We start from the raw sequence: 21469 nt of genomic DNA, 5'->3' as shown, positions 1-21469 counted from the left end.
GGTCCTGCTCACTGCCCCAACCCTACCCCTTCCCCAACCCTACCCCTTCCCCAAGCCTACACCCTGGTCCTGCTCACTGCCCCAACCCTACCCCTTCCCCAACCCTACCCCTTCCCCAAGCCTACACCCTGGTCCTGCTCACTGCCCCAACCCTACCCCTTCCCCAAGCCTACACCCTGGTCCTGCTCACAGCCCTACCCTTCCCAAAACCTACACCCTGGTCCTAATCACAGCCCTACCCTTCCCCAAACCTACACCAGCCCTGGTCCTTCTCACTGCTCCAGACCCATCTTCAGCCAAAGGTCCAAGCCCCGAGCAAGTCCCCTTTTTCCTCTCTCGCTGGGTCCCTCCATCACTCTCGCCATCTCCAGTCTCTCCAGTAATGGGTCATAAAGCTGGCCTGTGGCTGCCAAGCTCTCTCAGGAGACACTGATCTAATGCTTCCACACATAATGACCCACGCCTGCCTGCCTGCTACACACATACTGTCATTTCCGTCCTCTTCTCTCTCTCTTTCAGTCTCTTCCTCCATCTATGTCTCTCTCCCATTCCCCAGGCCCATAGGAAGCAGTCGCTTCCTCTCTCTGTGCTGCAGGGTCGCTCCCTCCCACATCCATCAGCTCTTAACAGACTCACATTATGACTCTAACTCTCTATCAAGCTCTCCATGTTCTCTCTCCCTCTCTCCTTCTATGTTCTCTCATTCTCCCTTCGTCTCTCTTCTACACTCAGACTTCTTGTGCATCACCATAAAATCTGCCCATGGCATCACGACTCTTCTATCTCCCCTTTTCTCTCTTCATTCTCCCACTTTCTTCTATCTTTCTTCAGACTAGTGATGCTGTCTCAGTCTGATTCTGCTGGCTTTACTTTCCCCAACCCACGGGTCAGCATTTGGCACACAAACACACAGACACATGCACAGAGACATATTCAGGCCTCCCGTTCTTCCCAATAACAGGTTCAATTAGAACCACATGTGTAATCATGGTTCAGACTAAGGTAATGTGGCGGGGGCTCAACACTCACATCAATCACCTCACTGATGACCACAGCCAGCAAAACACTACGCTCTCATCACCAGCTAGCTAGCTCCACACACAAAACAAACTATCAAACTTCAACCTTTCAATTCCTAATAGAATATATATTTTTTTTAAATGAAAACACATTCTCCTCACTTTTAGGCTAGCTCCCAAAAAACAACCAACGTATCAGTCATGAACTGTAGACGCAACCATTTCATTTGTCATTTTTCCACAGAATCAGTTTTAATGGAAGTGCCGTGATGGAGGCAAATATAGGGATATCGACTGGGTCAAATCCTACACATACCTGTGTCATGTATCGCTGGCTTTACACCTCTCTTCAAAAACACTTTGTAGCAGCAGATAAGCCACTCAACCAATGGCAGGAGAGGTTTCATGTACATGGGGATAGAGAGTTGGATGGACAGAGCGAGTCCAGAGAAAAGTGTTCAGTATTAGCAACTCTCGGGACATTAAAAACTTCACACACACTACTGTCCATCTCACTTGACTAGAGCCCATATGAATTTAGAATGGCACTCTCTCACACACTCACACAAACACACTCACAGCTGGGTACTCAAGGTAAGAACACTTATAGTATGTTTATGGACCACCATAATAATGTTTCTGTGCATTAAGCACAACACGGAAGGTTTTGAAACGGTGAGATCATTCATATTATAGTAAAACAGTCAACACAGTTGTATAATTTGATAGTATAGTAAAGTAGCCACATATTAGTGTGTTTACTGTCCGCCTTCTGATGATCTGGAACATGTTCTAGTCACACCCAGGCTCTGACATACACCCTGTTAAAACCCTGACTACAGCCCCCCCACACCCAGGCTCTGACATACACCCTGTTAAAACCCTGACTACAGCCCCCCACACCCAGGCTCTGACATACACCCTGTTAAAACCCTGACCAGCCCCCCACACCCAGGCTCTGACATACACCCTGTTAAAACCCTGACTACAGCCCCCTCCCCCACACCCAGGCTCTGACATACACCCTGTTAAAACCCTGACTACAGCCCCCCTCCCCCACACCCAGGCTCTGACATACACCCTGTTAAAACCCTGACTACAGCCCCCTCCCCCACACCCAGGCTCTGACATACACCCTGTTAAAACCCTGACTACAGCCCCCCACACCCAGGCTCTGACATACACCCTGTTAAAACCCTGACTACAGCCCCCTCCCCCACACCCAGGCTCTGACATACACCCTGTTAAAACCCTGACTACAGCCCCCCTCCCCCACACCCAGGCTCTGACATACACCCTGTTAAAACCCTGACTACAGCCCCCTCCCCCACACCCAGGCTCTGACATACACCCTGTTAAAACCCTGACTACAGCCCCCTCCCCCACACCCAGGCTCTGACATACACCCTGTTAAAACCCTGACTACAGCCCCCTCCCCCACACCCAGGCTCTGACATACACCCTGTTAAAACCCTGACTACAGCCCCCTCCCCCCACACCCACGCTCTGACATACACCCTGTTAAAACCCTGACTTCCCCCCAAAACCCTTGTTAAAACCCTACAGCCCCCTCCCCCACACCCAGGCTCTGACATACACCCTGTTAAAACCCTGACTACAGCCCCCCTCCCCCACACCCACGCTCTGACATACACCCTGTTAAAACCCTGACTACAGCCCCCCTCCCCCACACCCAGGCTCTGACATACGCCTTGTTAAAACCCTGACTACAGCCCCCTCCCCCCACACCCAGGCTCTGACATACACCCTGTTAAAACCCTGACTACAGCCCCCTCCCCCCACACCCAGGCTCTGACATACAAAACCCTGTTAAACACCCTGAAAACCCTACAGCCCCCTCCCCCCACACCCAGGCTCTGACATACGCCCTGTTAAAACCCTGACTACAGCCCCCTCCCCCCACACCCAGGCTCTGACATACACCCTGTTAAAACCCTGACTACAGACCCCCTCCCCCACACCCAGGCTCTGACATACACCCTGTTAAAACCCTGACTACAGCCCCCTCCCCCACACCCAGGCTCTGACATACGCCCTGTTAAAACCCTGACTACAGCCTCCCCCACACCCAGGCTCTGACATACACCCTGTTAAAACCCTGACTACAGCCCCCCACATCCAGGCTCTGACATACGCCCTTTAAAACCCTGACTACAGCCTCCCCCTCCCCCCCACAACCAGGCTCTGACATACGCCCTGTTAAAACCCTGACTACAGCCCCCTCCCCCCACACCCAGGCTCTGACATACACCCTGTTAAAACCCTGACTACAGCCCCCCACACCCAGGCTCTGACATAGCCCTGACTACAGCCTCCTCCCCCCCACACCCAGGCTCTGACATACACCCTGTTAAAACCCTGACTACAGCCCCCTCCCCCACACCCAGGCTCTGACATACACCCTGTTAAAACCCTGACTACAGCCCCCCTCCCCCACACCCAGGCTCTGACATACGCCCTGTTAAAACCCTGACTACAGCCCCCTCCCCCCACACCCAGGCTCTGACATACACCCTGTTAAAACCCTGACTACAGCCCCCCTCCCCCCACCCCCAGGCTCTGACATACACCCTGTTAAAACCCTGACTACAGCCCCCCCTCCCCCCACACCCAGGCTCTGACATACACCCTGTTAAAACCCTGACTACAGCCCCCTCCCCCCACACCCAGGCTCTGACATACACCCTGTTAAAACCCTGACTACAGCCCCCCCCCCCACACCCAGGCTCTGACATACACCTGTTAAAACCCTGACTACACCCAGGCTCTGACCACCCTGTTAAAACCCTGACTACAGCCCCCTCCCCCACACCCAGGCTCTGACATACACCCTGTTAAAACCCTGACTACAGCCCCCCCTCCCCCCACACCCAGGCTCTGACATACACCCTGTTAAAACCCTGACTACAGCCCCCCCCCCCCCCACACCCAGGCTCTGACATACACCCTGTTAAAACCCTGACTACAGCCCCCCTCCCCCCACACCCACGGCTCTGACATACACCCTGTTAAAACCCTGACTACAGCCCCCCCTCCCCCCACACCCAGGCTCTGACATACGCCTTGTTAAAACCCTGACTACAGCCCCCCCTCCCCCCACACCCAGGCTCTGACATACACCCTGTTAAAACCCTGACTACAGCCCCCCCTCCCCCCACACCCACGCTCTGACATACACCCTGTTAAAACCCTGACTACAGCCCCCTCCCCCCACACCCAGGCTCTGACATACGCCCTGTTAAAACCCTGACTACAGCCCCCTCCCCCACACCCAGGCTCTGACATACACCCTGTTAAAACCCTGACTACAGCCCCCCTCCCCCCACACCCAGGCTCTGACAGCCCTGTTAAAACCCCCCCCCCACACCCACGCTCTGACATACACCCTGTTAAAACCCTGACTACAGCCCCCTCCCCCACACCCAGGCTCTGACATACGCCCTGTTAAAACCCTGACTACCCAGGCTCTGACATACACCCTGTTAAAACCCTGACCTCCCCCCCCACACCCAGGCTCTGACATACACCCTGTTAAAACCCTGACTACAGCCCCCTCCCCCCACACCCAGGCTCTGACATACGCCCTGTTAAAACCCTGACTACAGCCTCCCCCTCCCCCACACCCAGGCTCTGACATACACCCTGTTAAAACCCTGACTACAGCCCCCCACATCCAGGCTCTGACATAACCCTGTTAAAACCCTGACTACAGCCTCCCCTCCCCCCACAACCAGGCTCTGACATACGCCCTGTTAAAACCCTGACTACAGCCCCCTCCCCCCACACCCAGGCTCTGACATACACCCTGTTAAAACCCTGACTACAGCCCCCCCACACCCAGGCTCTGACATACGCCATGTTAAAGCCCTGACTACAGCCTCCTCCTCCCCCCACACCCAGGCTCTGACATACACCCTGTTAAAACCCTGACTACAGCCCCCCTCCCCCCACACCCAGGCTCTGACATACACCCTGTTAAAACCCTGACTACAGCCCCCCCCCCCACACCCAGGCTCTGACATACGCCCTGTTAAAACCCTGACTACAGCCCCCCCGCCCCCCACACCCAGGCTCTGACATACACCCTGTTAAAACCCTGACTACAGCCCCCCCTCCCCCCACACCCAGGCTCTGACATACACCCTGTTAAAACCCTGACTACAGCCCCCCACACCCAGGCTCTGATACACGCTCTGACATTAACCCTGTTAAAATCCTGACTACAGCCCCCCCCACACCCAGGTTCTGACATACACCCTGTTAAAACCCTGACTACAGCCCCCCTCCCCCCACACCCAGGCTCTGACATACACCCTGTTAAAACCCTGACTACAGCCCCCTCCCCCACACCCAGGCTCTGACATACACCCTGTTAAAACCCTGACTACAGCCCCCCTCCCCCCACACCCAGGCTCTGACATACACCCTGTTAAAACCCTGACTACAGCCCCCCCTCCCCCCACACACATGCTTTGCTTAACTACAACCAAAACATGTTCAAACACACATAAACGTTGTCTATCTGTTCCACCCTGATAGTGTCATCTATTCACTATTACTGGTGTGTTCTGTTTCACTAAATCACTACTGAAACTACAGACACTGTTCAGCAAACAGTGAGCAGACTTTTGCTTTCCTTTTACTGAATACACCATGATAGAAAGTACAAAAACATTTTACACACTACACAGATAGAAGAAATATATTCTTCACGACACAGAAAATGCTGCAATATCAGGAACTCAACAAATCAGAAGAGAAAATGTGTGAGAAAAAGACGGCCAGGACAAATTCAACAATAGGACATGAAAAACACTCAGCTGCAGAGGATAATCATTTTTTTTAAGTGTCTGATTCTACCGTCTGCAGCTGAACACACACACACACAACAGCAGACAGAGCGGCAAGAGAGTCAGCCTTTTTCTGACACCTAGCTTCCTGCCTGTGTCCACTTCATTTCCAAATCACTTCTTTTGCCTCTCAAATACCCTCTCTTTTCTTTCATTATATTATTTCTTTTTCTCAAAATTCTAATTTTCTCAAACTGCTTTTCTCACATATTCTTTATTATTATACCCTTCTTATATAAAATATTCTTATTTTTCTTAGAGAGCAAATAGATAGAAAAGTAATAAAGTACTTTTAGGACATCTAATTTCCTAATAATTACTCGGCAACTACCATCTTAAATAGAGTGGAAAATGTCCCCCTCTCCTTTTCTCCCATGCATGCTGAGAGGAGAGACCTTCACTGCTCCAGTCCAGCCCAATAGCAGGTACTGTATGATTGTTTGGGCTGAGGCGCTTCAATAATGATAATAGAGTCATTCAAACACTTCTATCTCAAGCCACTTCAAATGATGTCATATCTTCAGTATATGTGGCCCATGCAGGAATAAAACCGCAACTCTGGAATGACAATTATCAAGCTCCATCCAACTGAGCCATCACAAGCAGGTTCTCCTCAGTCTTATAGACTGGTGTGGATCTCTACAGCACATAACACACAGAGAACACACTGCGGAGAGAGCTTCATGCTCTCCCTCACCATCAACTCTAAAGCTATTCCAAAGAAAGAATCAGTTCAGTTGACTTTTCCCAACACTTTGGTTATGAGCAGATTCAAATAAAAGTAGAAAAGCACAAAAAAAATTGAATAACATAATCAGAAAGTTTAAATTAGGTAAATTAAATAAAAATACAATCTGGACATACCTAAAGGAGGTGAACTGCTTCTAGTCAAATATAAAACGTTTTAAAATACCCTTTTTAAAAAGTGCCTGGTTTTAATTAATTCGTTATTAGGCCTATTACATTTGTTTATTCAGTTGGAAATTCCCTTCAATTTCTTATATTCTTAAGGACTAAAAACTGGAAAATTATTTTATAAATAGCCCTCTGACCTCGTCAGAGAAGAAAATCACACCAGGTGTGTTTGTGAACAATTAAAAGACAACTTGAACGGCAATCCTGAAGTTCTACGGGTGTGAATATATTTTATGCCACCACACATACCACCAACCAAACCCATGTTTTCCTGCCTGGCAGGAGAGTTATTACACGGCTATAAAATGTGAAATACAGCTCTTTCATTTCAGCTAAATATTCTATTAAACCTCCATCAGTGGTGCAATTAAAACTGTGTCACCGTCGCGTTGCGGAAATGCCACCGGTGGCACGCTCAGCCTCGGAGAGAAGGACAGGGGGACAGGAGCCACAAAACAACAGGGGACAAGGAGAGAGGGAGGGAGGGAGGGAGAGAGCGAGGCAGGGGGAACACACTAAATAAAATTAATTATGCCAAATGCGCCCCAGCGTCCATCAATCAAGAGGAAATAACGGCCATGTCAGCGCGCGCCCATATGATCTGCCTTTTTCTTTTTAATGTCAGACAGACCGACAGCACCGCACTGCAACCAACAGCAATTAATTGTCATTTCATTTCTCCCTCCATCCCTCCATCATGCGGGACATCACTCCGTCTGACATGCGGGACTGTCCCAGATGAAGGCTGATATTTAGTCTAGAGCGCTCAGGGACGGTGATTTAGGGAGATTTATGGGTGTGCTCAAATGTAGAAAATCAACCGCAACAAGGTATGGTGGTGGTGTCTGACAACTTCTAGGCCTACATAGCCTTGTTTGAGACAGTGAAATTATTTTAAAATTAATTATAAGTTTATTGATTTAGTAGAAAGCAGATTTGGAAATGATTGAAATGATTTTGTAGGAAATTATAAAACAAACAAAAAATTGCATAACAGGATATGATGAATGAATTAATATTAGTGAACAAATCCCTAAACGGTGCACTCTCAAATGTCTCCTCACAAAAGCTCAGCTTAAAAGTTTAAAATGAGTAGGCTATTTGTTCTTGTGTATGGGACGCGTCCGACCTTTCTGTTGATTTGGCCTACAGCACCCGCTTGCCTCATTTTTAACACATGTATAACTTTGTATCATTTGTGGATAACATTTTTATTCATATTCCCAATAGGTCTACATTTAATATGTGTCAGTTGCTAAATACAGATTTTCATAAACAAATATAATAAAGATTGTGAGAACGTTTGTCTATCCTTTGTCTTTGGAGTTATAGGCTACAATTATTCCTACCTATAAACAAAATGAAGAAGTTATTCTAATAACGGTAATAACGGAATCATTTCTGCTTTTCATGCATTTGGCTTTTATTTCTGATGTCAAATTATTCCGACTGTCGGTATAGCCGATTATGATAAATGGATTATGCATGATTAATAACCGATAATTATCAACGTGTTAAATTATTCCTATGCACTTCATGCCAACTTTGATTTTGAAGCACAATTTCACGTAGGCCTAGGCCTATAACAGTAGGCCTATAACCTATTGTTTGATAAACGGAACCAATAACAATAATCTGCTGTTTCAGTAACCTTCTATTACATTTGATTCAATTGTGATTAAAATAAGAGGGCCACTATCATAAAGACCGTGAGACCAACTGTCCATAGGCTACCATCCAAGTCAGGAAATTACAAGCGCAATAGCTGTAGACAAAACAGTTTAAAAGAGGACTGGTAAACTATTTGATTTAAAAGTTTGACCGTGAAAACGAAATATTTGAGCAAATATTTACATTTAGGCCTATTAGTCTTATTGTGTAAATTAAATCTAAAATAAGCAAAAGGCCTAATATTAGGCTAAATGCGAGCCCTTAATATACATGTTTCATTCAAATTCAACAATCCGAGATCGATTAAGGCCTCATTCGGTGTGTGGTGAACCGGCATTCAATGATCAGAAGGAATTCAAAACGATGGCCGAATGGGTGTGTAAAATTAACACCAGTTATTGGAGGGGCGTTTATAATCAGTTATTTCCAATTGACTCTTTTAGCGTTCGGGCGGCTGAGCACCTCAGTGCATTTCTTACTTTCAGTCAAATTCACTCCGGATATCTTTGCATCTTTGTCTGAAAAGTTTTTGTTGTTTAATGAGCGAGCGTTTGTGAACCTGACACCTTCCATAAAGCCGCGAGGCAGCACGCTGCCGCTGCCCTCCAGTCTCCAACTCTTAGGCTATTTCATACCTAAAATAAAGAAATAAAAAGCTATTCACTAATAAAGTATATGGATTTCATATTAAAACTGAAATATGTTATTTTGATTGCACGTGTAACTAGGGGAGAAGCCGCGACAAAATCGCTAGTGTGTCCTTGCCATTTTCAACTAACTTTTTCTATTGTAGATTATGAAAAACGGCTTCATAGTGTATGGTCTGAAAAGTGGCTGATCTACCGTTTCATGTGTAGACTATAGTGGATGCCAGCCTTGCTGAAACTCACATTAGACAATAATAGCCTAGTCACTAACCTAACTTAATCGATATTTGGTTGTTATTGGTTTATGCTGAAAACAATGACAGCCGCAAACAAGTCCAATTGTTGCAGTGTTCTGATTCAATAACACGCGCGCACACTTTCACTTTTGGAGAAACACACGCACAGAGAAAGTGAGAGAGAGAGAGAGAGAGGAGAAGAGAGGAAAAGTAGACGGAAGAAGAATATGTAGATAAGTGTATCAACCTGTTCTTGAATTCTGAAGAAGTCAACTTTCACACCAGTGGTTGGACCATGTGGACAGCCCCGTTTCAGCTCAGCGCAACACCACCCGACGAGTCCACTCTCCGCGACCAAGAAGCAAACCAAACAGAACTAAAACTGATCAATCTTGGGATCTAAGATTGGTATCGCAGGACCATTACGTTCAACTACAACCGTGTTCGTTATAATTAGTCCGTCCTTGCTTCCTTTCTTTCCCTTTTGTTGTGCGTCCTCTCTCTCTCTCGGAGTGGGCACTGTAGTGAAGTCAGAACAATACTAAGACTAGCTAGTTTCACTAACTCACACACAGGCTGCATGCGCAGCCCTCCGGGAAGTTGATGGAGAGAAAGCACGGAGCTTTTCGGGCTGTTCGTGGCCTCCCCTTACTCTGTTTTGATCCTGCTATCTCGCTGTTATTCAGATCCTAACCCCTCCACAAGTCCCAATGACGATACTCGATTCAGTTTTTGGCATCCCGTCTGTCGCTCGCTCGTTCGCTGGTAAATCAGTGATGAATTACTCGGGTTGTGTGTTGGTTGAGGATATGTTGGGGGACAGTTTGCTCTCTACCGTAATGCCTCTAAAATAGGTGCGCGTTCACATCTCGCTGTGACTCACTAGTGGCGGAGCATAATAAGAAAACACTGCACATGAAGGCAGCCAGTGCGAGGTGCCAGACTGCCATGTGCGCGTGCGCGTGCGCGTGAGCGCCTGGTGAAGGCACTGATCTTTTGACCTCTGCATCGCGGCTGAGTTTGTCTATTGTGGAGCCAAGCAGCAACAGATGTTCCTCTATACAGAGAGAAACCTTGGAAACTGTTAACAACAAAGTATTCTCTAAACAACAACGCCATTATTTTATTTTATTTGTATAGTAGGAAGATATTTTGATAGAGTTACATAAGATTAATGAGCTATTCAATATTTGTAGGCCAAGTTTCACCTGACTACTCCTGAACTATTTCCAATGTTTAGTGCTTTCATTTTTAATTGACATAATCTGGGTCAAGAAAAAATGTCAGGAAGACGGACTCAGGACCTGTTTAAAGAGTGACTGCCCCTATAACCCAACACATCTCTTTGAAAACGGTCTATGTGGTATCTGTGGTCTATGTGGTATAAGAGTCTGATTTCTTTTTATTTTAGTGTCAAAATCGACTACAAAGTTTAAACAGAAAATGTTTGGTTATAAAGTTAGTCTTGTCAAAATTCAGAGTTTGGAACCTGAGTGTGTCAATGGGTAAATGAAGGTTGGGTTTGGACTACAATTATGTCAACAATTCATGCCCCCTTTTCCCTATTGACTTCTCTAGGGTAGTGGGCAGCATTTGGAATTTTGGATGAAAAGTGTGCCCAAATTAAACTGCCTTCTACTCAGGCCTAGAAGATAGGATATGCATATAATTAGTAGATTTGGATAGAAAACACTCTAAAGTTTCCAAAACGGTTAAAAAGTATGCCTGTGAGTATAACAGAACTGATTTGGCCGGCGAAAAACTGAGAAAAATCCATTCAGGAAGTAGGAGGTTTTCGGATATAAAGAGAGACTTTATCGAACAAAAGGAACATTTATTTAATAAATTAATGTCTTCTGAGTGCAACCATATGAAGATCATCAAAGGCAAGGGATTCATTTTATCTCTATTTCTGACTTGTGTAACTCTTCTACTTGGCTGGTTACTGTTGGTAATGATGAGTCTGCTGGGCTATGTTGTCAAATAATTGTAAGGTATGCTTTCGCCGTAAAGCATTTTTGAAATCTGACACTGTGGTTGGATTCACAAGAAGTTAATATTTTAACCTATGTAAAATAGTTGTATCTTTTCTGAATTTTTATAATGATTATTTCTGTATTTGAATATGGCGCTCTGCAATCTCACTGGATGTTGGCCAGCTGGGACGCTAGCGTCCCACATACCCTAGAGAGGTTAACTGTTGTTTTCTGGGAAAGACTGGGCGAATTTGCTTTGCATGGGTGGACGGAGACCTCTCCTTAGTAGGACCAATGGAATGGTCGAAAATGAGCCAACCCCACACACCCGGGGCACCGGGTCGCGCAAAACGAACTCGCCCACTGAAACATCTTCCCCAGACAAGACCTGTGGTTAGTACTTGCCCTGGTTTGGGAAATAGCTGCCAGTGAAAATAGGCTTCCATGAAGTTGTTCAACAATCTTGGGCGGATGGCTAGGATATGGATTACATCCGACTAGTTTTGTTTATAGCTAACTAGGGCTCCCGAAAAGCGCAGCGGTCTAAGGCACTGCATCTCAATGCTAGAGGTCTCACTACAGACCCTGGTTTGAATCCAGGCTGTACCCCAACTGGTTGGGAGTCCCATAGGGTGGCGCACAATTGGCCCACTGTCGTCTGGGTTTGGGTTAGGCCGGTATAGGCCGTCATTGTAAATAAAAATGTGTTCTTAACTGACTATACTAGTTAAATAAAGTGTTTGTTTTTTAATTAAAAGCTAGCTAGCTACATGTCATTATTTGATAGGCTATGCCGCTATGATACTGTGACGTAACCACCTAAATACAGTTGATGTCGGAAGTTTACATACACCTTAGCCAAATATATTCAAACTCAGTTTTTCACAATTCCTGACGTTTAATCCTGGTAGAAAATACCCTGTCTTAGGTCAGTTAGGATCACCACTTTATTTTAAGAATGTGAAATGTAAAAATAGTAGAGAGAATGATTTATTTCAGCTTTTACTTCTTTCATCACATTCCCAGTGGGTCAGAAGTTTACAGACACTCAATTAGTATTTCGTAGCATTGTCTTTAAATTGTTCAACTTTGGTCAAACGTTACGGGTAGCGTTACACAAGCTTTCCACAACAAGTTGGGTGAATTTTGGCCCATTCCTCCTGACAGAGATGGTGTAACTGAGTCAGGTTTGTAGGCCTCCTTGCTCACTCACGCTTTTTCAGTTCTGACCACAAGTTTTCTATAGGATTTTGGTCAGAGATTTGTGATGGCCACTCCAAAACCTTGACTTTGTTGTCCTTAAGCCATTTTGCCACATCTTTGGAAGTATGATTGGGGTCATTGTTCATTTGGAAGACCCATGTGCAACCAAGCTTTAACTTCCTGACTGATGTCTTGAGATGTTGCTTCAATATATCCACATAATGTAACTTCCTCATGAGCCATCTATTTTGTGAAGTGCACCACCGAGAGCTTCTGGTCAGCGGGGTGGTGGCACCGGGATCCTCATCTCTCCCAAGTGGTCATTCTCTCTTTCTCCCATTACCCATCTGTCTATCGCCTCCTTTGAATTCCATGCTGTCACAGTTACCAGCCCTTTCAAGCTTAACATCCTTATCATTTATCGCCCTCCAGGTTCCCTCGGAGAGTTCATCAATGAGCTTGATGCCTTGATAAGCTCCTTTCCTGAGGACGGCTCACCTCTCACAGTTCTGGGCGACTTTAACCTCCCCACGTCTACCTTTGACTCATTCCTCTCTGCCTCCTTCTTTCCACTCCTCTCCTCTTTTGACCTCACCCTCTCACCTTCCCCCCCTACTCAAAAGGCAGGCAATACGCTCGACCTCATCTTTACTAGATGCTGTTCTTCCACTAACTTCATTGCAACTCCCCTCCAAATCTCCGACTACTACCTTGTATCCTTTTCCCTCTCGCTCTCATCCAACACTTCCCACACTGCCCCTACTCGGATGGTATCGCGCCGTCCCAACCTTCGCTCTCTCTCCCCCGCTACTCTCTCCTCTTCCATCCTATCATCTCTTCCCTCTGCTCAAACCTTCTCCAACCTATCTCCTGATTCTGCCTCCTCAACCCTCCTCTCCTCCCTTTCTGCATCCTTTGACTCTCTATGTCCCCTATCCTCCAGGCCGGCTCGGTCCTCCCCTCCCGCTCCGTGGCTCGACGACTCATTGCGAGCTCACAGAACAGGGCTCCGGGCAGCCGAGCGGAAATGGAGGAAAACTCGCCTCCCTGCGGACCTGGCATCCTTTCACTCCCTCCTCTCTACATTTTCCTCCTCTGTCTCTGCTGCTAAAGCCACTTTCTACCACTCTAAATTCCAAGCATCTGCCTCTAACCCTAGGAAGCTCTTTGCCACCTTCTCCTCCCTCCTGAATCCTCCTCCCCCCCCTCCTCCCTCTCTGCAGATGACTTCGTCAACCATTTTGAAAAGAAGGTCGACGACATCCGATCCTCGTTTGCTAAGTCAAACGACACCGCTGGTTCTGCTCACACTGCCCTACCCTGTGCTCTGACCTCTTTCTCCCTCTCTCTCCAGATGAAATCTCGCGTCTTGTGACGGCCGGCCGCCCAACAACCTGCCCGCTTGACCCTATCCCCTCCTCTCTTCTCCAGACCATTTCCGGAGACCTTCTCCCTTACCTCACCTCGCTCATCAACTCATCCCTGACCGCTGGCTACGTCCCTTCCGTCTTCAAGAGAGCGAGAGTTGCACCCCTTCTGAAAAAACCTACACTCGATCCCTCCGATGTCAACAACTACAGACCAGTATCGCTTCTTTCTTTTCTCTCCAAAACTCTTGAGCGTGCCGTCCTTGGCCAGCTCTACCGCTATCTCTCTCAGAATGACCTTCTTGATCCAAATCAGTCAGGTTTCAAGACTACCAGGTGGCGTGGCCAGGTGGCGTGGCGAGAGTCTGTCTCCTCAACACGCGCTCTCACCACTGGTGTCCCCCAGGGCTCTGTTCTAGGCCCTCTCCTATTCTCGCTATACACCAAGTCACTTGGCTCTGTCATAACCTCACATGGTCTCTCCTATCATTGCTATGCAGACGACACACAATTAATCTTCTCCTTTCCCCCTTCTGATGACCAGGTGGCGAATCGCATCTCTGCATGTCTGGCAGACATATCAGTGTGGATGACGGATCACCACCTCAAGCTGAACCTCGGCAAGACGGAGCTCCTCTTCCTCCCGGGGAAGGACTGCCCGTTCCATGATCTCGCCATCACGGTTGACAACTCCATTGTGTCCTCCTCCCAGAGCGCTAAGAACCTTGGCGTGATCCTGGACAACACCCTGTCGTTCTCAACTAACATCAAGGCGGTGGCCCGTTCCTGTAGGTTCATGCTCTACAACATCCGCAGAGTACGACCCTGCCTCACACAGGAAGCGGCGCAGGTCCTAATCCAGGCACTTGTCATCTCCCGTCTGGATTACTGCAACTCGCTGTTGGCTGGGCTCCCTGCCTGTGCCATTAAACCCCTACAACTCATCCAGAACGCCGCAGCCCGTCTGGTGAACCTTCCCAAGTTCTCTCACGTCACCCCGCTCCTCCGCTCTCTCCACTGGCTTCCAGTTGAAGCTCGCATCCGCTACAAGACCATGGTGCTTGCCTACGGAGCTGTGAGGGGAACGGCACCTCAGTACCTCCAGGCTCTGATCAGGCCCTACACCCAAACAAGGGCACTGCGTTCATCCACCTCTGGCCTGCTCGCCTCCCTACCACTGAGGAAGTACAGTTCCCGCTCAGCCCAGTCAAAACTGTTCGCTGCTCTGGCCCCCTAATGGTGGAACAAACGCCCTCACGACGCCAGGACAGCGGAGTCAATCACCACCTTCCGGAGACACCTGAAACCCCACCTCTTTAAGGAATACCTAGGATAGGATAAGTAATCCTTCTCACCCCCCCCCCTAAAAGATTTAAATGCACTATTGTAAAGTGGCTGTTCCACTGGATGTCATAAGGTGAATGCACCAATTTGTAAGTCGCTCTGGATAAGAGCGTCTGCTAAATGACTTAAATGTAAATGTAAATGTCCCTCCTGCAGCAAAGCACCCCACAACAAGATGCTGCCACCCCCATGCTTCACTGTTAGGATGGTGTTCTTCGGCTTGCAAGCCTCCCCCTTTTTCATCCAACCATAACGATGGTCATTATGGCCAAAATGTTATATTTTTGTTTCATCAGACCAGAGGACATTTCTCCAAAAAGCACGATCTTTGTCCCCATGCGCAGTTGCAAACCGTAGTCTGGCTTTTTATGGCAGTTTTGGAGCAGTGGCTTCTTCCTTGCTGAGCAGCCTTTCAGGTTATGTCGATATATGACTCGGTTTACTGACGGAATGCGTCTCCTTCCTGAGCAGTATGATGGCTGCGTGGTCTCATGGTGTTTATACTTGCATACTATTGTTTGTACAAATAAATGTGGTACCTTCAGGAGTTTGGAAATTGCTCCCAAGGATGAACCAGACTTGTGGAGGTCTACAATTTTTTCTGAGCTCTTGGCTGATTTTATTATTTTTTTTCCCATGATGTCACGCAAAGAGGCACTGAGTTTGAAGGTTGGCCTTGTAATACATCCACAGGTAAACCTCCAATTGACTCAAATTAAGTCAATTAGCCTATCAGAGGCTTCTAAACCCATGACATAATTTTCTGGAATTTTTCAAACTGTTTAGAGACACAGTCAACTTAGTGTATGCAAACTTCTGACCCACTGGAATTGTGATACAGTGAATTATAAGTGAAATAATCTGTCTGTAAACAATTGTTGGAAAAATGACTTGTGTCATGCACAAAGTAGATGTCCTAACTGACTTGCCAAAACTATAGCTTGTTAACAATACATTTGTGGATTGGTTGAAAAATTAGTTTAAATGACTCCAACCTAAGTGTATGTAAACTTCCGACTTCAACTGTATACTAACCCTCCTCTATCCACATATACTATCCCTCCTCTATCCACTATCCTATGACCCTCCTGCATGGCAATGCCACCAGCCATACTGCTCATTCTGTGCATGATTTCCTGCAAGACAGGGATGTCAGTGTTCTGCCATGGCCAGCGAAGAGCCCAGATCTTAATCCCATTGAACACATCTGGGACCTGTTGGATTGGAGGGTGAGGGCAAGGGCCATTCCCACAAGACATGTCCGGGAACTTGCAGGTGCCTTGGTGGAAGACTGAGATAACATCTCACAGCAAGAACTGGTAAATCGGGTGCAGTCCATGAGGAGGAGATGCACTGCAGTAGTTAATGCAGCTGGTGGCCACCCCAAATACTGACTGTTACTTTTGATTTTGACCCCCCTTTGTTCAAGAACACATTATTCCATTTCTGTTCTTCACATGTCTGTGGAACTTGTTCAGTTTATGTCTCAGTTGTTGAATCTTGTTATGTTCCATCAAATATTTACACGTTAAGTTTGCTGAAAATTAACACAGTTGACAGTGAGAGGACGTTTCTTTTTTTGCTGAGTTTATAACAATGTGCAAATATCACACTTGCCTTTTATCTTTTATTGTCATTAACAAAATACAATTAAAAGTCATAGATGTGTCTTGTATAATTTTAGTACAAGGTCTTTCCCAATTCAGAAATCAGTTTTGACCCTCACTAACTTCTACAGATGCACCATTGAGAGCATTCTGTCGGGCTGCATCACCGCCTGGTATGGCAACTGCTCAAACACATGGCTCTCCAAAGGGTGGTACAGGCAGCCCAGTGCATCACAGGGAGGATGCTGCCTGCGCTCTAGAACATCTATTTCAGCTACCCAAGCCACAGACGGTTCACTCAGCTACCGTCCGACAGACGGAGACAGTACAGGTGCATCAGAGCTAAGACCGAGAGACTAAAAAACATATTTTATTACCAGGCCATCAGACTGTTGAACGGCCATCACTAGCCATCTACCAGGTGATGCACACTCACACACATAAAGCACACACACAAGCTATCACACACACACACACACACACACACACACACACACACACACACACACACACACACACACACACACACACACACACACACACACACACACACACACACACACACACACACAGCCAATGCTGTTTTCCCATGCTATAGAGATATTGACCCCACTGGTCACTTCCCATTTCACACTCTGAATTTAAATACTGTATCGTCGACATAGCTCATCATAATAGTTCTACTACTGTACACCACATATTTATTCATACACTGGATTCAAAACATAGATTACTCTAATATACTGTATCTACTGCTGTACAAATCCTTCTTAGCTGATCTTGTTTAAATTCTCCGGTGTACATATACAGTCGATTGCATTTGATTACTAGCTGTTGTCAGCTTAGCTAAATACACGGTCATCGCAGATGACTAACTGACTAACTGAATTAGCTAACAATCTTAAGATGGCAAGTCAGTCAGGAGGGGAGAAGTCCTTAACTTAAAACTTTTTTCCCCATACGGAAAAATTATATATTGACATATATTTCAACAACAAATATCTACATATAAATTACAGATATCTAAATATATGTTTAAGCCTTATATGTACATACAGTATATTTAAATATACAATATATTTATATGTAAATATACAGTACCAGTCATGAGTTTGGAAACACCTACTCATTCAAGGGTTTTTGTTAAATTGGACTATTTTCTGTATCGTAAAATAATAGTGAAGACATCAAAACTTTGAAATAACACATATGGAATCATGTAGTACCCAAAAAAAGATTTCGACAAATCTAAATATTCTTCAAAGTAGCCACCCTTTGCCTTGATCACAGTTTTACACAGTCTTTGCATTCTCTCAACCAGCTTCACATGAAATGCTTTTCCAACCGTCTTGAAGGAGTTCCCACATATGCCGAGCACTTGTTGGCTGATTTTCCTTCACTCTGTGGTCCAACTCATCCCAAACCATCTCAGTTGGGTTGAGGTTGGTTGATTGTGGAGGCCAGATCATCCAGAAATCTCACATTTGGACTCATCAGACCAAAGGACAGATTTACACCGGTGTAATGTCCATTGCTCATGTTTCTTGGCCCAAGCAAGTCTCTTCTTATTATTGGTGTCCTTTAGTAGTGATTTCTTTACATCAATTCAACCACGAAGGCCTGATTCACGCAGTCTCCTCTGAACAGTTGATGTTGAGATGTTTCTCTTACTTGAACTCTGTGAAACATTTATTTGGGCTGCAATTTCTGAGCTGCGGTTAACTCTAATGAAGTTATCCTCTGCAGCAGAGGTAACTATGGGTCTTCATTTCCTGTGGCAGTCCTCATGAGAGCCAGTTTCATCAGAGCGCTTGATGGTTTTTGTGAATGCACTTGAAGAAACGTTCAAAGTTCTTGACATTTTCCAGATTGACTGACGTTAATGTCTTAAAGTAATGATGGACTGTCATTTCTCTTTGATTATTTGAGCTGTTCTTGCCATAATATGGACTTGGTCTTTTACCAAATAGGGCTATCTTCTGTATACCAACCCTACGTTGTCACAACACAAATTATTGTCTCAAAAGCATTAAGAAGGAAAGAAATTCCACAAATTAACTTTTAACATGGCACACCTGTTAATTGATTTGCATTCCAGGTGACTACCTCATGAAGCTGGTTGAGAGCATTCCAAGAGTGTGCAAAGTTGTCATCAAGGCAAAGGGTGGCTACTTTGATGAATCTCAAATATGAAATATTTTTTGTTTTGATTAACACTTTGTTGGCTACTACATGATTCCATATGTGTTATTTCATAGTTTGGATGTTTTCACAATTATTCTACAAAGTAGAAAATAGTAAAAATAAAGAAAAACAGTTGAATGAGTAGTTGTGTCCAAACTTTTGACTGGTACTGTATGTTCATGTTCAAGTGTCTTTTCGAAAAATAAAATGCTAATGTATTGTTTATTATATTTTGTTAGTGGCAGGAAGGCTATACACAAATAGCTGCAGAATTTATGTTAAACTACAACTCAATGATCAAGCGTTTGCATGCAGAATGTCACTTTGGGAACCTAATGCTGAGGTACAAGAGGTTGATAGAGACTCAACATTATTATCGGGGTAGAGAAGGTTATGAGGTGTGAGTGTATTTGATTGATTTATATATTTGATCATTACAATTCTAAATATGTTTAAATACACTGAGTTTAACAAACATTAGGAACACCTTACTAATATTGAGCTTTTGCCCTCATAACAGCCTCAATTCGTCAGGGCATGGACTCTACAAGGTGTTGAAAGCGTTCCACAGGGATGCTGGCCCATGTTGACTCCAATGCTTCCCACAGTTGTGTGAAGTTGGCTGGATGTCCTTAAGGTTATTAATGTTTTGTATACTCAGTGTATATTTATATTGTACAATTATAATACATATTTTCTGCATGGTTTTATAGCAAAGTTATCTTAGCTTACCTTGCTGTCACTACACTAACGTTACTGCTCTTGTTGTTGTTATTGAATGGAAAATAAGCAATAATTTATAAGAAGAGCTTAGAATAATTTCTGTCTCGCTATAAAACCTGATTGTGCTTTCACTCTAAGCTTTTAACATGAGAGAATGCTGGCAGTCCGTCAGGCGCCCCTTGACAATAGCCCACGACTGCCCTAAATCATAACGCCTTCATTAGCTTTATCAATACCGCCAAAGAGGTGGTTGGGTAGAGGGGGGGGCTGAAGTGATCAGTACAGTGGCCTTATTCTCACAGACCGACTACACCTCACAGAAACCCCCCCTGCCCCACTCCATACACCCCCTGCCCCACCTCCCTAACACACACACACACACACACACACACACACACACACACACACACACACACACACACACACACACACACACACACACACACACACACACACACACACACACACACACACACACACACACACACACACTAAGAAGTTCTGCCAAAAACACTTTGTTCTGATCACAGCCATAAATTTGCTGTGGATATATCAGTTCTAATTGGAGTGACTGAATGGTAATGACAGATACATTTTTCACTGTGTCAGACTATGAGTAGATGAAGGTGTTAAATAGCCTGGGTATCTGCTTGTTCCTACACTCAATAACCTTGTACTGTGGCAGGCCTGGGTATCTGATTTCCTGCACTCAATAACCAGACACTATGGCTAACCTGGGTACCTATCTTCCTACATGACTCCAACACCTTCATTAAGTTTGCCGACGACACAACAGTGGTAGGCCTGATTACTTACAATGATGAGACAGCCTATAGGGAGGGGGTCAGAGACCTGGCAGTGTGGTGCCAGGATAACAACCTCTCTGTCAACATGATCAAGACAAAGGAGATGATTGTGGACTACAGAAAAAGGAGGACCAAGCATGCCCCCATTCTCATCGACGAGGCTGTAGTGGGGCAGGTTGAGAGCTTCAAGTTCCTTGGTGTCCACATCACCAACAAACTATCATGGTCCAAACTCACTAAGACAGTCGTGAAGAGGGAATGACAGCGCCTATTCCCTTTCAAGAGACTGAAAAGATTTGGCATGGGTCCTCAGATCCTCAAGAAGTTCTACAGCTGCACCATTGAGAGCATCCTGACTGGTTGCATCACCGCATGGTATAGCAACTGCTCAGCCTCCGACCGCAAGGCACTACAGAGGATAGTGCGTACGGCCCAGTACATCACTGGAGCCAAGCTTCCTGCAATCCAGGACCTCTATATGTCAGAGGAAGGCTCTAAAAATTGCCAAAGACTCCAGCCACCCCAGTCATAGATTGTTCTCTGTGCTACCGCCCGGCAAGCGGTACCGGAGCGCCAAGTCTAGGTCCAAAAAGCTTCTTAACAGCTTCTACCCCCAAGCCATAAGTCTCCTGAATAGCTAATCAAATGGCTATCCGGACTATTTGCATTGTCCCCACCCCATCCCCCATTTTTACACTGCTGATACTCTCTGTTGATTATCCTTGCATAGTCACTTTACCTCTACCTACATGTACATACATATTAAGTAACCGGTGCCCCCGCACATTGATTCTGTACCGGAACTCCCTGTTTATTGCCTTGCCAATGTTATTTTATTGTTGCTCCTTAATTTATTGTTATTTTTATATTTTTATTATTTTTATTTTTAATTTCATTTAA

The 21469-nt window shown here is 45.8% G+C and overlaps 1 protein-coding gene across 9 annotated transcripts in view; it reads right to left on the bottom strand.

The window, feature by feature from the left end:
- Positions 1–10177, bottom strand: part of LOC118373815 (forkhead box protein P4-like) — a 181568-nt gene extending 171391 nt beyond the window's left edge. For 4 of the 9 annotated variants that reach the window (XM_052526849.1, XM_052526851.1, XM_052526852.1 and 1 more), the window contains exon 1: positions 9607–10175. The gene's annotated coding sequence lies outside the window, so the exon portion shown is untranslated. Of the gene's footprint in view, positions 1–9606 lie in introns of all 9 variants that reach the window. The other 5 variants (XM_052526844.1, XM_052526848.1, XM_052526850.1 and 2 more) reach the window with 3 other exon arrangements.
- Between the last annotated feature and the right edge of the window lie 11292 nt (positions 10178–21469).

Source organism: Oncorhynchus keta, chromosome 10, assembly GCF_023373465.1.
Source record: "Oncorhynchus keta strain PuntledgeMale-10-30-2019 chromosome 10, Oket_V2, whole genome shotgun sequence".
In the NCBI taxonomy this organism is placed as follows: domain Eukaryota; kingdom Metazoa; phylum Chordata; class Actinopteri; order Salmoniformes; family Salmonidae; genus Oncorhynchus; species Oncorhynchus keta.
This window is presented reverse-complemented; position numbering and strand designations above follow the sequence as displayed.